General features: G+C 51.1%; 1 pseudogene; it reads right to left on the bottom strand.

Moving 5' to 3' along the window:
- Window positions 1–9,703, bottom strand: part of LOC149339281 (uncharacterized) — a 38,844-nt pseudogene extending 29,141 nt beyond the window's left edge.
- Window positions 9,704–17,084: the final 7,381 nt, after the last annotated feature.

The raw sequence follows: 17,084 nt of genomic DNA, 5'->3' as shown, positions 1-17,084 counted from the left end.
TCATGATCACTGCAGCACAGCTTGCAACCTTTTAACGCAAGAAAGCTATGCAAAATATGCAGTCTTCCATAAAGAAGCTATGCGTGACCGAAGTGAAGGCACTTAATAGCAGCCGACGAGGTTACACTGACGAGTTATTATTCTATGCCACGCTGCATGACACGAGACAAAACGATTTAACTAAATGGAGAGCATTGCAAACTTTCATCTTGCATACTACTCACGCTTTAGCGTCGAGCCATCGGCACTACTCACGAGTTGTGTTTCTCATATACTTAAAAATGGAGATAACGGACCATACTGCATGCGAAGTCGGTGAATATTACGCAACCAGAACTGCTTAGTGTTCCTGTGTTGCTCAGTGTCGCACAGACAAACTAAAAATAACGTTCTGAGAGCTGTATATAGCGTAAATGTGAAGTGACAGTGAAGTAAGCTATTTAGGGTCAGGGCACCGTAAAGCTGAGCTTATAGTCCGGATTCTTCCCGGGTTCTCAGGCAGCAATGAACATACTGGGTCAAACAAAAAACATACAACTACAGAGTTGATATGGGTCCCGGCTCACTCGGGGAACCCTGGTATATCGAAGTGGCGTTAATCAAAGTTCCAGTATTCGTCAGCCGAGCAAGGGACGCGGTATTTAATGAGAGTTCCTCGAAGTACGGCCCAGCATCATATCACGACATTACTAATCATTTTAAACTAGAAAAAACGATCTTCCCCTTTCCAGAAAAAAAAAAAACGGTAGAATAGATAAGAAGCGGGAGGCCACCTGGAGGCGACTCCAGGCGCGATCCTTCATGACTTCTTACTTACTATCAAAATTCTATCCCGGTGATTGCGACCCTGAATGAACAATAACGTGGAGAAATAGCCACTTACGATCACATATTATGGAACTGTGAAGATGAACCGACACCGGAATCTCTAATACAAGTTCCTACTCTCGAGCAATGGGAGGTCGTGTTGGTCAGCTCAGACCTGGGCGTTCAAAGCCGGGCCATTGAATGGGCTACTCAGGTCGCTGTCAGCCGTGGGTACAGATCATCTGCATTTGCATTTTCTCACGAAATTAATGTCTTGCAATTCAATCCCTTCTGAGAAAGAAAACAAACACGAATAAATATTACTTGAACGTATAGCTGCTGATATATACTGCCCAAGTACCGAGTTCCTAAGCCATAATGTCCTCGTAAACTTCGCACAGGATTTGAGAATCAACACGCACTGTTTGTCCAGGGACTACTTCGGGCAGCTAGGTGCCATGCCATTATCATAAAAAAAAAGGAAATAACATTTGATTTCCTAGTTCACGCATAATATCGGCGATTACGTACCGATGCGTTTCTAGACTGCAGTGACTCGATATCGGACGTGGGCTTAGGCTCCATGCGCGGTGTCAGAGTAGATCATACAGTAGAAAGCCGCAATAGAAAGGCCAGTTAAAATCATTTGCGACCACAGTAAAACGAAACATCCTATTCTCGAAAGAGTTTGGTCAAGTTCTAAACGCTCCCACAGGGCTGAACGAACTACCCCATCGGCCTATTCTTGTCACACACGCCATCTTTGGGCGCGTGAGTCGAACAACAATCGCACGTATCGTTCGCCGAGGCTCTTTGGTAATGCAGACGCATCATCGTAGACCTTGCGTAAAGGCCGCCGAACCGAAGCTTGTAAAAGCCAGCTAGGCAACAACAAACCCGTCGCCACGAACAAAGAAAACAGAAAAACCCCGCGCTGCGGCGAAAACAGAGGCCGTTCCCCATTAACGCGCCCCTATATAGGCGCCGACGGAGCGAAGCTTATGACAGGTCGCAGCACCCGGCCGCCTGTATTTTTTTCTTTTTTTTCAAGGTCGAAATGGAAGCCAAAGCGACTGCTGCCGCAACTCGCGCGCGTCGCGAACCTGCATCGGCGGGCAGGCCCCCCCACTCGTGACAGCGACTCGGCGTGCGGGGCGTCCGCGTGGGTGCTTACTTACCTGTTGCGTCGCGAAGCCGACGAGGAGCGGACCGTCGTCACACCAGCAGCAGCAGCGCGAGGTCTGGAGAGCCGCAGATGTGACGGGTCTGCGCGAGAGCGGAGAGTCTGGCCCAGCGGCAGCGGCGAGAAGGGGCCGATCCGGCCGGTTTGCCCCCCTTATTTTTCCCATCTCTCTTCGTCGTCGCCGCCGTCTCTCGCTTCGCCCCTCGTCCCGAAGCCGTGCGCGCCGGCGGCAACAGACTTTTGCCGCCGCCGCCGCGGACTCACGAGAACTGCTGCTGCGCCTGCAGCTGCCGCCGCCGCCGCCGCAGGAATGCATCTGTGTTCTCTGACACTCGGCGGGCGTTCATGAAGCCGTCGCCCGATGCGGCTGGCGGGAGCGCGCTGCGGCAGCTTGGCTCGAAAATGGGATCGTATGTCTCACCCGCGGCGGCGGCGACGCTGCGACGCGTTATAGCGAAGTTGCTCTATAGCGTCCCTCAGAGCTCCTTTCTTGGCTCGGAGAACCGGCGTGCGTCCGGTGAACGGATAAGAAAAAAAAAAGGGTGTTGTGATTACGTTGTTGGTACAGTCGGTTGATAGCATAGCCAAACAAGCCCAGACACGAATTAGCGGTGATAGAAAGTGAACAACGTTTCATTACAAACGCTGAGCGGACATACGATACTACTTGTGAAAAGCATGACCACGTCGAAGAAGCCGCGTGTTTTCCAAATTCCGTGTCAAAACAGAAATACATAAATTAGGAGTCAATGCTACTCAAAGGCGTTAACGTGTGCAGCCGGGTCTTTACGCAATCAATAAATGAACCATTACTTTGCTGAGTAAGGAACGGGACACAACATCAAAAAATAAAGATTTACGGAGTGCACTAAAGTTTTAGCAAGTGTATACCTTCTAAGTACAAGATAAAACAAAGATCAGAAGTTAAATAGAGCAAATTTAAGGACAGAAGAAAAGGTCTCCTAATAATTCAAAGCGCTCACTGTTATCTTTCAAAACCTATTCTTCGGGTTTTGTATTGTTTTAAAGTTATCATAAACATCAAACGCCGCTTTGACGTGACCTGTCTACACGTGAAGCCTTTTCACCAACGAAACTATGCACTAAGTTAAACAGGTATAACAGGTTGAAGGAATAAAACGCACTCCAAAATCGAACATGCCTGAGAAGCAAAAACCATTATCTCCGATTAAATCGCAGAATAAGTAAGGGCGAAACGAAAAACATAACCGCAAAAGGACAAAGGCAAGAACAACTGATAGAACACCACCGTACTCAGGATCTGGTCTCAAATAGTCCCCCATTAAGCAGTCAACTCACGTAGCCGCCGTTACACTTACTAATTCCAGACCACAAGACGTGTGGAGAACGCCGATGAAAAAGGACAGGGGGTCCCTCACCAGCGTCGTCATCTCCGCGTCTCCTCTCTTCTTCGATGTCACCGGGAACGGCAAGAGCAGGAAAGCAGCGCCAGCTCGCTGGCGTGCACTACGCTTTGTCCCACGCACGCTGCTCCACGTGCCAGCGGCAGTCAGCGAAGAGCGCGCCGCCACGCCACGACATCCGGCGAGGCAGGCCGCCGCACCAAAGCCGGTCAAGCCGCTCGTTCGTTGCGCGGCTGGACCGACCGGGCCGGGAACTACAGTACTTGCCCCCCTCGCCACGCCAGCGCGCTCAATGGTTATGAGAACGGCGGCGGCCGAGTCACGTGACCTTGACGAGAACAAAAACCACCATCATCGCTGGGAAGAGAGACCCGACCGAGAGGGAAACGCGAAAGAAAGGTGGGGGAAAGGAAAAGGGGGGGAGGCAGGAACGGAGTGAAAGTGTATGCATACCGACCGAGCGACGATGCAGCGTTCCCAGGCAAGGATGATCTGGCGGCAGCCAGGATACTCTCACCCAGTACACGCTTCTGCTGCTGCGTTTCTGCGAAAGAGCTATGCCTCCTCTTCTCTAGCTCAACGGGAGAATGGCCGTATCAAATTCAGATGCCTTTGGCTGGGATGGAGATTTCTTGTTTTAGCTCGCAGTACTGCTTTCCGAGCGAACACCGCGCGCTGCGCTATGGGAAAAGTTTCCGTTCGGTGGCCTTCTGCCAGCAGATTCTATCATGCCTGTACACGCGGCTTCCGTTATTAAAGATCAGGTAGCATGGTCGTGCCGGAGAGGGGATGAGGAAGGTCGGAGACGAGGTTTCAGGGAAAGACAAGAAGAAGAACTTTATACAAAGGAATTTACATATATACAAACAGCAACTGAGAGAACGTCTCAGTAAGAGAGTCTCAAAACAAGGAGCAAAGCTACAAGACGATGAGCTCAGATGGTCAGAAGCTACTCGGCCGTCCAAGGCGCCGAGTTTTATATCCTTTCCTTTCCCTGGGCTCCCTAGATGGGGGCCGGGCTTGTCGAGGAAAGAGTGTCCTGAAAGTTCACTGTGGCACTCGTCACACACTCTCTCAATATGGAACACGTCCCCATCACGTGTTGGGAGAGAGAGAAGGATGCCATCTGCGTCGCGCAGATTCTGGAAGGTTCTCGAAGAGCGCTCCCGCGCTTTTCATGTGGTAGCACGTGCTCGGTGTAGGGGAAACGGTTGTTGACCACTTCTCCTTAAAAGACGGTTGCTGCTGTCAACTTGATGTGCCCCTTGGAATGTCTAGTACTGCCGAACGTGGCAGCTAACTTCTTTCTGTACTGCAGAGCTGGCTGGCTAGATGCGGGGTGGATGACTGACGCCGCTTCCGTGGCTACTTCAGGCGATGACCCCGCGTGCCTTTCGTGACTCATCGGCATTCCGCTGCAGCCGCGCCGATTTTCTTCTCGCGACGAAGGCGAAACGTAACAGACTGCCCCGCCGGGAGAAGGAGATCCCGATGGACAGGGGACTGCATCCGCTGTCTGGAGGGATGTCGCTCGAGGCTGCTTTTAACTGGAGTCGGTCATCTCTCGTTGCTTCTTGAGCCCAGCGCACCTCGAAGGCTTCCTTCGCACGTTCATGTTCACAAAGGGCACTGCAACGTGACTTCAAAATGAGCGGTTCCCTGCTAGCGTTAGAACTACGCCGAAAACCCAACCGGTCAGTCAGCAAGCACGACACAATCCACACTAAGCAATGCCAGGCTCTTTCCCTCTTATTCAGTCATTTAGTCCTTTAATCCCTGGGAGTAATCCAGCAGCACTCAGTGTCCACAAATCCGAACATTACATTGCAAAACCCGTCTCACTTTGAAACAAAAAAGCAAAAACAATATGTTCAAAAGCCTATATCAGGAAAAAAAACACCAGTAAGCAGCAACTTTGAGGCTGATTCTTGCGCTAGGGACTTCGACTCAAGCCATCGGCGTTACCGTTGAGACTCCCCTTTTTGTAACGCACCTCAAAAGAATATTGTTGCAATACGAGGCTCCAGCGCAGGAGGCAGCCATTTTTGGAAGAGGTTATCTGCAGCCATTGGAGAGGGCAATGATCCGTCTCTATGATAAACCTCGAGCCGGCAAGGTAGCACGACAATTTCTGAACGGCCCATACGAGACACGCGCATTCTTTCTCGGTGGCGCTGTACGCCTGCTCACGGCTGGTCAGCTTACGACTAGCATACAGGACAGGGTGCTCCTCTTCTCCATTTTCCTTCTGGCACAACACAACGCCCATGCCCCGCTCACTAGCATCGCACCGAACCACGAAACCTTTAGAGTAGTCAGGCGATCGTAGCACAGGCTGACTCGTTAGAGCGCTCTTTAGGGTGCTAAAGGCTGTTTCCATTTTTTCGTCCCAGGCGACTGTTTGTGGCTCTGTTTTCCTGAGAGCATCCGTCAGGGGACTCGCGATATCAGAATACCTGGGGATGTACCTCTGATAGTAGCCGGCGACACCCAAGAAAGACCGGATATCAGTCTTTGTGCGCGGCTGCGGGAAGTCTCGTATCGCGGCTACCTTTAGTTCCGAAGGGCGGCGACGGCCCTGGTTAATCACGTGACCGAGGTAGGCAACCTCGCCTGCGCCAACTGGCACTAAGGAGCCTTGACCGTCAAGCTCGCGTCGCGCAGGCGGGTTAAAACTGCCCGCAAGTGTGCCTTATGCTCAGGCCACGATGCGGAAAATATTGCTACATCGTCTAAATACGGCAAAGCGAACTCTTCCTGTCCCCGCAACACTTTGTTCATGAGGCTAGAAAAGCAGTACGGCGCATTCTTTAAACCAAAACTCAAAACTTTAGGACGGAATGTTCCCATTGGTGAAATGAACGCCGCATATCCACTAGCCTGCTCTGTAAGGGGAACCTGCCAGTAACCCCTGACTAGGTCTAGTGTGGAGATAAACTGAGCGTTACTAACTTTCTCGATGCGCTCCTCGATGTTCGGAATCGGATAAATTTGATCCTTAGTGATGGAATTAAGCCTGCGGTAATCGACGCAAGGACGAGGGTCCTTGCCCGGTACCTCCACTAAAATCAAAGGGGAGGTATAATCACTTTCACAAGCCTCAATAACATCCAGCTCAAGCATTTTCTTTACCTCAGCTTCCATAATATCGCGCTGGCGCGACGGCACCCGGTACGCCTTGGACCGTACCGGCTCTGCCGAGTTAAGTTCTATGACATGAGTAAGCACGGAAGTCCTACCTGGCCTATCAGAGAACTGACCTCGAAACTCTTGCAAGAGCTCGTGCAGCTCGGTTTTCCGCTCAGGCGACAGCGGTGCTTTCAATATCAAGTCACTAATTACTTGTTCAGTGCCTTCCCTGTTCGTCACTGAACACAATCCCGGAAGCTCAACCGGAAGCTCTTCGGGAGCGTTTACCATCATACACACCACTGCTTCCCGTTGTCTATATGGTTTGAGCAGATTACAGTGGTAAACCTGCTGTACTTTACGTTTTCCTGGTAGGTTCACTACGTAGTTAACGTCCGACAGTTTTTGCACAATCCGTGCCGGACCCTCCCACTGCACCTCGAGCCTGTTTTTCAGTGATGTCCGTAAAATCATTACGTCGTCGCCCACCTCAAAACGACGGGCCCTTACTGTCCGATCATAATAAACTTTGGCCCCCTGCTGGGCTTTTCTCAGTGTTTCACCTGACAACTCCTGTGCCCTTTTTAAACGTTCGAGTAGCCCAAGCACGTACTCCACCACGACTGGGTCGTCGCCCTGGCCTTCCCACGATTCTCGGAAGCATGCGTAGAGGAGACCGCAGCGTGCGACCATACACAAACTCAGCTGGCGAAAACCCCGTAGCCTCATGGGGCGCGGTTCTCAATGCAAACATCGCTGCAGGCAAGCATAGCTCCCAGTCTGTTTCCTTTTCAAAACACAACGCTCTCAATATCCGCTTCATGACGGAGTGGAGCTTCTCAACGGAGTTCGATTGGGGATGGTACACGGAGCTATGTAAAAGCTTTATTCCACACCTTTTTAGAAAGGCCGTGGTCAAAGCGCTTGTAAACACCGTGGCCTGGTCTGACTGGATTTCCGCAGGAAAACCAACCCGCGCGAATATGGACAGTAGTGCATTAACAATCTCAACAGAGCTAAGTTCTTTAAGCGGTACGGCCTCGGGGAACTTTGTTGCTGGGCAGATCACAGTCAAAATGTGTTTGTAGCCTGAGGTCGTTACCGGCAGTGGTCCTACTGTGTCAATAACGAGTCGTCTAAAGGGCTCCGTAATGATAGGCACCAACTTCAACGGCGCTCGCGCTTTGTCCCCAGGTTTGCCCACACGCTGACAGGTGTCACATGTCCTTACGAACAGTTCTGCGTCACGGAAACACCCCGGCCAATAATATTCTTGCAAAAGACGGTCCTTAGTCTTTCTATCTCCTAGGTGCCCGGACCACGAACCTCCATGAGACATGCGCAACAAATCCTGACGATAGCGCTGAGGCACGACGAGCTGATCGAACTCAACTCCCCTGCGGTCGAGATACTTGCGGTACAGGATCCCCCTTCTTTCTACAAAACGGACATTTTTCTGGGCGATCCCTTCTCTCACATTACAGCGGATATTCTCTAGGCTGCGGTCCTTTTTTTGCTCTGCAATCAGATCACAACTGCGGACTTCTAGTAACCTATTAAGTCCCTCTGACGTAGGCGCGATGAGCAGGTCTGCAGGTAGTTCCTCTAATTTTTCGGTGTCCGGCATTCTCTCTGGCACATCCGATGCATTCAACGTTTCAGGCTCCTTTCTACACAGTGCAGATATGCTCTCAATCTAAGTGTGCTGTATCTCCGACCCTTTTTCACTGTTCGGCAGCGTCGCCTCCGCAACTACCGCCTTTGCAGCTAGCTCCAGAGCTCTCGATCTAGTCAAGGCCTGAACACTAGCCTCACCAAACAAAAGTCCCTTTTCGCGCAAGAGTTGATCGGACCTGTTTGAGAATAGGTACGGGTACTGAGGGGGGAGCATAGATGACACCGCGGCCTCTGTCTCAAGTGCGCCGAAAGGTCCTTCAATACGCACTTTTGCTACGGGCAAACACACGCTGTGTGCTTCTACGGCTTGTTTGATCCACGCGCACTCGCCCGTGAACATATCGGGTTCTACGTACGAGGGGTGAACCACATCCATCGTCGCCGCAGAATCCCGTAGAACTCGGCACTCTTTCCCGTTCACAACGAGGTCTCGTATGTACGGCTCGAGAAGCTTCATGTTCTCGTCGCCACTGCATACTGACAAAAGCACGAGCTTTGTTTTCGCTTCGGGACACTGCGCCGAAAAGTGTCCCGGCTTCTGGCAAGTATAACACGCGCGCGGCTGCCTTGCCGCGAACCTCTTTCTGCGTTCGGCTTCCGCCGTCTCTTTGCGCTCGGTCGGACCGTTTTCACTCTGGTCCGCACCACGTTTGCCCTCCTTTATTCTAATGGGCGTGAATTCACTCTTTTGACCGTCCTTAGCTCCGCGAGCCCGACGAGTCACAAACACCTCTGCTAGCTCGGCGGCTCTCGCCACCGTACTAACGTCTGGCCTGTCCAAGACCCAGTACCGAACGTTCTCCGGTAACCGTCTGTAAAACTGTTCCAGCCCGAAACACTGCAGAACCTTCTCGTGATTACCAAACGCCTTCTCTTCTTTGAGCCATTCCTGCATGTTTGACATAAGCTTGTAGGCGAAATCCGGATACGACTCATTTTTGTCTTTCTCAGTTTCGCGAAACTTCCGACGGAACGCTTCCGCTGACAGCCTGTACTTTTTCAGCAGACTCGATTTTACATGATCGAAATCCTCCGTCTCCTCTTTCTTCAGGCGAGCGATCACGTCGGCCGCCTCAGCGGGCAACAAAGTGAGCAAGCGCCGTGGCCACGTTTCCCGTGAAAACCCTTGCTGCTCGCACGTTCGCTCGTAGTGAACAAGGAACAAACCAATGTCCTCTCCAGTCTTAAACGACCGCATCAAGTCAGTCATTTTGTACAATACCCGCTCTCCTGCACCGTGTGCCTGACCTGCACTACGAGTGCGTTCCATCTCTATTTCGAGACGCTTTATTTCCAAAGCGTGTTGACGCTCCCGTTCCTCTTTCTCTTGTTCCTCGTCCTTTTTCTTTGCCAATTCCCTCTCCTCAATGGCCTCAAGGCATTCCGCGAGCTCGTTATCTTCAGCCTCCAACGCAAGAATAGCCTTTAGCAGCTCTGGTTTTCTGAGTTTGTCTGAGACATCCAGACCCAACTCTCTTGCAAGTTCCAGTAACTTCGGTTTGCGTAACGATTTCAAATCCATGACCACTCCGAGTGCTGCTTTCTCTACTGCCCCTATTGTTTTACCGCACTAACCCGGCAGCAACGACAATCCCAATTACCAGCTCTGTTTCTGACACTTAACAAAAGCCTGGCAAAACTTAGTAGAGGAAAGTCCCGCACTCACCAAACCTCGCAGCCATGAATCCAGCGCAGTCGTTCCGCTGCAGGCAACCAGACATCACACAGGGCTGTTGCACTGCTCCCGACTCGACGAACTGCTGCTCAGCAAACCGTTGACCACGTCTCTCCGCTGACGTCCGTTGACTCGATTCCACCGCTGGCAACCAGTTATTAAAGATCAGGTAGCATGGTCGTGCCGGAGAGGGGATGAGGAAGGTCGGAGACGAGGTTTCAGGGAAAGACAAGAAGAAGAACTTTATACAAGGGAATTTACATATATACAAACAGCAACTGAGAGAACGTCTGAGTAAGAGAGTCTCAAAACAAGGAGCAAAGCTACAAGACGATGAGCTCAGATGGTCAGGAGCTACTCGGCCGTCCAAGGCGCCGAGTTTTATATCCTTTCCTTTCCCTGGGCTCCCTAGCTGGGGGCCGGGCTTGTCGAGGAAAGAGTGTCCTGAAAGTTCACTGTGGCACTCGTCACACACTCTCTCAATAGGGAACACGTCCCCGTCACGTGTTGGGAGAGAGAGAAGGATGCCATCTGCGTCGCGCAGATTCTGGAAGGTTCTCGAAGAGCGCTCCCGCGCTTTTCATGTGGTAGCACGTGCTCGGTGTAGGGGAAACGGTCGTTGACCACTTCTCCTTGGAAGACGGTTGCTGCTGTCAACTTGATGTGCCCCTTGGAATGTCTAGTACTGCCGAACATGGCAGCTAACTTCTTTCTGTACTGCAGAGCTGGCTGGCCAGATGCGGGGTGGATGACTGACGCCGCTTCCGTGGCTACTTCAGGCGATGACCCCGCGTGCCTTTCGTGACTCATCGGCATTCCGCTGCAGCCGCGCCGATTTTCTTCTCGCGACGAAGGCGAAACGTAACACCGTTTAGGTGCTGTTTTGCACAGCCAGGAGTTATCGCGCCGTATATCTGAGCCACGTGCCGTGTTATACATTGGAAGAGCTCTTCGCTGATAACACATTTCAATTTTAGCCACCGCGGTAAAAGCAGGAAAAAGTTTGTTCACAAACAGTTCGCAGGTACGTGCTGTCACATTGCTCTGCGTACCGTCGACGCAGTGCGTCCCATTTCCTGCTCCGAATAATCGCTGCTCCAGTTCCTGCACTGTCCGGTTGCGTCGTTCCGCCTCGAGTCCATTAGAGACGCCGTAACAAACGGCCTGTAGGCTTTTAAGCGAACGTCAGTTCGCGTTAAAGCGACCGAATTGTGCTTTGCGTCGCCGCTGTCTTATTCCTATGCTTAACGCCGAGTCTGCACTTGTGGAAATATAGCTACTCGACCGTCGTCCCGCTTCAAAAGATAGTGGAGGCTGACAGCGCTATTCTAAAGTATCCAGCGTGCTTCAGCTAGAAACATAGCGCGCATTCTCAACGGAAGGCAGTCGGAATACAAAGTAACATCAACGTTCTCGCCGCTACAGCCTTGATCCAGTTTCTCGTGTCTAAAGTAAATTTCTTCTCCGCCGCCTGCTGGCCTGACAGCCGCATAGGGGCAGAGACAGCGCTGAAACAAATGTCAACTGTCAGACCGGAAGTAGAAAGCTGCGGGACGGCGGCTATTCCGCTTTCAGGCAACGGCGCGAGTTGCTATTTATTTCGCCGAGCGAATTTCGTTTCTCTTTCATCTTGGAAAGGAGAGTCGGCGGAAAAATTAATGATGACGTTCTGCGACGTGTTCTTATTTTGCCTTTAAGGCGATATATTTAACGTCGGGCACATTTAGGCCTTCATTCCACTTCTGCATGCCTGCCTCAGTTTTACATTGGCTCGGGTCCTAAGGGATCGAACTAGGCAAATCTATTTCGATGGTATTTAGTTCACGAGCAGGACGTGATCGTTTTTGGCGCGTGATATTTTGCTACGACCGTTTCTTTGCCTTTACTGGGAGCGACATCGCTATTTTCTTCGCCGTGTTCTGCATGTAGATTTTGCTCAACAGTATATAATAATCGCGAAAATGTATAATCGTGCCTGTTTAATGGCGTTCTTTGACTCAAGTTTCAAACAGAAACAAATGGTTGGCATAGGCATATATATGTACTATACTGCTGCAATGTAAGAGTTTACAAGGATCATATAACTGGCAGAATATTGTCAAGGGCCTCTCAAGAAAGAGACAGATAGGTATGTTCACAAAGAAATGCACAGAAGTAGGCCTATGTGGCTGTTCTTTTGCCAGCTAGCTCTTACATTCGACAAATGCGTCTACATGGGAGTTAAAGGGATTAAGTTGACCTCTAGAACATTCCCTTTTATAAAAGCGAGTTCGCTAGAGGAGAGCTTACTACTTTTTTACTCCTTTGTGTTTAGAATGTACTCCCTATAGGGAAGGGAGCGAAGTGAAGAAAGAGGGGTACGCTGACGGTGGAAACAAAAGTGCGAATATTTACGGGATAAATCACCATTGTCGGATCCTAAGTGTATGTATATACCCGTGCCGCTTAAAAAAGTGAAGTAACGCTTAAACTGCATTTAGGGATTTCCAAGCCTCCGGCCAAGTCCCCAATAAACGTCGGCTGATCATGACCTGGTGCCAAAAAGCGCCAACGCCCATCCTTCGCATGAGTATTTTAAACCGCGTTAGTGTGATCCTTGGTCTCAGGGATGTGACACGAAACACAGTTTATCGTGTCTGCACAACCAATCAGACGAAGGAACAGCCTCGTGCAATCCACGCCCAAGTTAAATACATGCACAAAGGTAACCTGGTTGCCAAAAACGCCACAGCGAGCCTCTCAGAACTACTGCACTCTTTTGCAGGTGGAATGGCTCGGACGCTGTTTGTCATCGCATAACGCTTGGCTGTCTCAATCACCCGGTATTGCGGTAATTAAGTGCACTGTCCACAGGATGACTTCGATTACATTGTGTGCGGCTGTAACACATCCTAGGCAATTAATTTCAGGGGACTGTTTGCCTTGCACCGGCGCGCAACCCTGTTGACACCAGTAGACGAAAGCAATTATTTCGGTCAGCAGGCCACCGCAGAGAAGAATGCCCCGCAGCCGATTATATATAGCCCACGCTGATCCAATAGTCACGCGATGTGTGAGATGGGCATATCACAGATTAATGCTTAGATATAATGGACCGACTGATAATCATAGCCTACTGACACTGACTGTCTGACTGATTGATAGCTGCGAATGTTGATTAGTCACATTGCGCAGAAATGAAAGGAAATAATTATGGAGGTACTTATCTTCCGTTTTTTGTAAAAAGCATACATTTGGAAAAGCCAGATCAAGCAATAGTTGTCAATAGGTTACAACTTTTTTTCTGTTTGTGTCGTGTCCGGTCGCTGTGTTGAATGCAGCGAAAGACGCACACGGTACTTTTAGACTTCGTTTATTTAAAGGGTCAGTCTACTGAATTTTATCGACCATATTTTCTTTGCGGCAACCGATAGCTCTTTACTCGAATTACCGTTTAGCCAGCTGTGGTGCCAAGCAGTGCGGTAGAACATTTTAAAATAGAATTTATTAATGTGGGAACACATCTGTATGAGATGGTAGTCTCATCTGGCAACCATCTGGATTTCCGCCGCGCTACAGTGAACTAGTTCACTGTAGCCGCGCGGCGACAAACATGGCGGCGCCCGTCGAAGCCGGACCTCTCGCTTCGGACTGAATTCTCGTTGTTGCTGCCTTTTTCAGTGCGTTCACTGGCCATAAATGGGGCGCCTGTCTTTCGCTTCGTCTCATCTCGCCTATAAGAAAACATATAAGAGATAAATTTGCTTTATTATAATTATTAGAGCGACGATTCTGCCGCTCCTAGGCTTGAGTGGAGAGTCGGTTTGTTTACAGCAATGGTTCCCGTCCTGACGACCAGATGGCGCCACTATAGGCTGAGTTTATTTTTGCGTCTGTGCTAGCATACTTTGAACTAAAAGTGGGAATGTGCCTGCGTTTTGCGTACGTGTAACTATAAATATTCATGTGATTTACAAAAAAAGAGAGCGGTACGCCTTCTACAGTTTACTAGAACAAAACGTGCGTTTCTCTGACATTCGGGCATACAAATGGTACGTAGTATATTCACTTATGCTTCTACAAAAAAGACTACCACTTTCTTGAACAAAATGAACGTTTGGGGTCGCCACCATGCTTTTTTACGCGACTTTTAACGCCGAAATAAAATATAAATTCCTGCCTAAACCGGGCGCAGACCCCTCGTTATTGATGTTATAGGGTGCCAACTACCAGAATTTGCCATTATTTATACACTCATCTCGGTGAGTAGACTGACCCTTTAAAGCCGATGAGGGTGCGACCAGCGTCGACCGAGCCAGGAGCCGAACTGGCCGCCCGAAGAAAGGAGGGAGCTGAGAAGCGTCCACGGGAGGGAGTGGCTTCCCAGAACAGGAGGAGGGTGCGGGGGCGCACCGTGGGGGGGCATCTGGTGGCAATTGCCACCACCCCGTTTCAAAGGGGGCGCTCCTATCCATCCATCCATCCATCTGGTGACAGCGTGCGACGAGGGGCAACTGTCGAGGTCGTTAGGAGGAGGATTGAGTGGTCGTTAGGAGGGGAATGCGAGTGGTCGTTAGGAGGGGGCGCACACACACAAAAGCAATACGGGGACACAACACTTCCTTCCCCCTTAGAAAGTTGCCTGGTATCGTGCAGGGGGTCGGCGCTCACGCGTGGAGGCGCGCTGGCTTTGTGCGCTCGGGGGAGAAACACTTGTAGGCTGGCTGTTGTTCGCTGTGTCTCCTAGGTCTGTCCTGGGCGAAGTCTCTTTTTCCGAGAAGAGGTGCCAGGCTATGTGGGAAGATGGTGCACGTGTTCTCTCCGCTGGCGGACAGCTCTCAGACGGCGTCGTAAATCTACGCAGCTGGTTGAGATGTCGGCGTGCTACTGTGCCATGTATGTTGACGAGCCAAGAGCGCAGGCCTATGCGTCTGACAATTGTAGCTTCCTCCCAGCGTGGCTTTTTCAGAAACTGTCGGGCGAGGACGCGCTGCCCCTCATTAAGCGTGCCGCAGCGCGGAATTGCTTTTTCTTCCCGGAACGTCTCTGCCTTTGGCTCGGGGAGGATGGCTGTGAGCTGGGTTCGCATTTCACGCTCGAACATCATTTTCGAGGGGGTCTCGCCTGTTGTGCTCTGAACCGTCGTGTGCTGCTTGAAGAGAAAGCGCGCAAGGCGGCGCTGCAGCGAGCCTGTCTGATCTCTTTCAAGGGCGCGTTTTAGCTCGGCTACGTAGCGCTCGGCTTGTCCGTTTGTCGCTGGGTGGTAGGGGGCCGATGTAACTGATGAGATCCCGTTGTCGCGATAAAACTTGAGGATCTCCGCAGACACAAACGGTGTTCCGTTGTCCGACACTACCTTGCGCGGCAGGCCGAACGTTGCAAATAGTGATCGGAGGTTGTCAATGACTGCTGCCGAAGTCGTCTGTCCCATTTGCCTTATCTCAAGCCACTTTGTGTAGGCATCTACGACCACAAGGAAAGTGCAGCCCTCAATTGGTCCTGCAAAATCAATGTGCAGTGTGTGCCATGGTGTGTCTGGCTTTTCCCATTCTGGGACAGGAGCTTTCGGCGGGGCGCTCCGGCTGCTCTGGCAAGGCTTGCATTCTCGCACCACTGTTTCGATGTCGTTGTCAATGCCAGGCCACCACATGTAGCTTCTGGCACACTTTTTCATTGCAACGATGCCCCGATGTCCGGCGTGGATGAGAGACATAGCTTGTGCGCGTAGTTCTCTCGGCATCACAACTCGGGACCCAAATATGATGCAGCCGCGATGGGTGCTCAACTCTGTAGCTCGCCTGCGGTAAGCGTCGAAGTTGTCCCCTTTGAGTTTATGCACGTTGCCTTGTTGAACAGCTGTGTAAACTAGCCGGAGAGCTGCGCACTTCTGCGTAGATGCTGCAACTGTGCCTGCTGTAAGCGGAGGTTCTGGCAGTGCTTCGAACATCAGAACGTCTCCTGGTGGAAATGGTTCGTCAACAGTTGCGTCTAGTGGCAGACGGCTTAGCGCATCGGCGTTTTGATGTTTACTCCATTTGCGGTAGACCAGAGCGTAGTCGTACGCTGAGAGTTTGATGCACCAACGTGTCATTCGCGGAGACAAAGTTGGTGGCATAGGCCTTTGTGGTCCCAGAATGCCCAATAGCGGTCGGTGATCGGTTATAAAGGTCACCTTCCGGCCGGCAATGTACTGGTGAAAATGTGTCGCCGCGTAGACGATGGCTAGCCCTTCTTTGTCAAGTTGCGCGTAGTTGCGTTCTGCTTGCGACAACGTACGTGAGGCGAAGGCGATGGGAGCTTCCCTTCCTTGCTCGTCAGTTTGCGATAGAACCGCGCCGACTCCGTACGGTGATGCGTCGCAAGCCAAAAGCAGAGGCTTCCTTTCGTCGTAGTGGCGGAGGACTGTACATCTTCGAATCAGGTCTTTCAGGGCATCGAATGACTGCTGATGGCGTGGCGACCATGTCCATGTCACATCTTTCCGAAGGAGTTGGTATAAGTCGTTGGCCACGGTAGCTCTTTGTTCCAAGAACCGGTCGTAGAACGTCAAGAGTCCGAGAAAAGCCTGTAGCTCCTGCTTGTTTGTTGGAGCTCGTGCTTCTGTGATCGCTCGCACTTTGTCCTCGGTAGGGTGAATGCCTTCCGCATCAATTCGGTGTCCCAGAAATTGCACCTCTGGCACCGCAAAACAGCACTTCGATTTGCTTATGCACAAATTAGCGTTTGCTAGCCTTTCGAGAACGAGCTCTAGGCGCACTGCATGCTCTTCAGTGGAAGTGCCACTGATGATGACATCGTCAAGGTAGACACAAACTCCTGGGATGCCCTGAAGCACTGTCTCCATGAATTTTTGAAATATGGCCGGGGCTGCAGCTACGCCAAAAGGCAGTCGCTTGACTTTGTACAAGCCTTTCAGTGTGTTAATTGCCAATAATTCAGCAGTTGACTCGCTCACCTTCAGCTGCTGATACGCCTGGGTGAGGTCCAATGTGCTGAAGACTCTTGCGCCACGTAGTACACTGAATACTTCTTCAGGTGTCGGTAGCGGGTAAGAGGACGCTTTAGTCGCAAGATTGACGGTGCTCCGGTAGTCTCCGCAGAGGCGTATGGTTCCGTTCTTCTTGCGAACTACGACAAGTGGTGTGGCCCATTCTGAATGCTGCGTCGGCTCGATGACACCTTGCTGCTCCAGTTTGTCCAACTCTTTTTCAACTGAATCTCGGAGAGCAAACGGCACCGGCCTGGCCTT

This window comes from Amblyomma mixtum, chromosome 6 (assembly GCF_055824585.1).
Source record: "Amblyomma mixtum isolate Tamu chromosome 6, ASM5582458v1, whole genome shotgun sequence".
Classification (NCBI taxonomy): domain Eukaryota; kingdom Metazoa; phylum Arthropoda; class Arachnida; order Ixodida; family Ixodidae; genus Amblyomma; species Amblyomma mixtum.
This window is presented reverse-complemented; position numbering and strand designations above follow the sequence as displayed.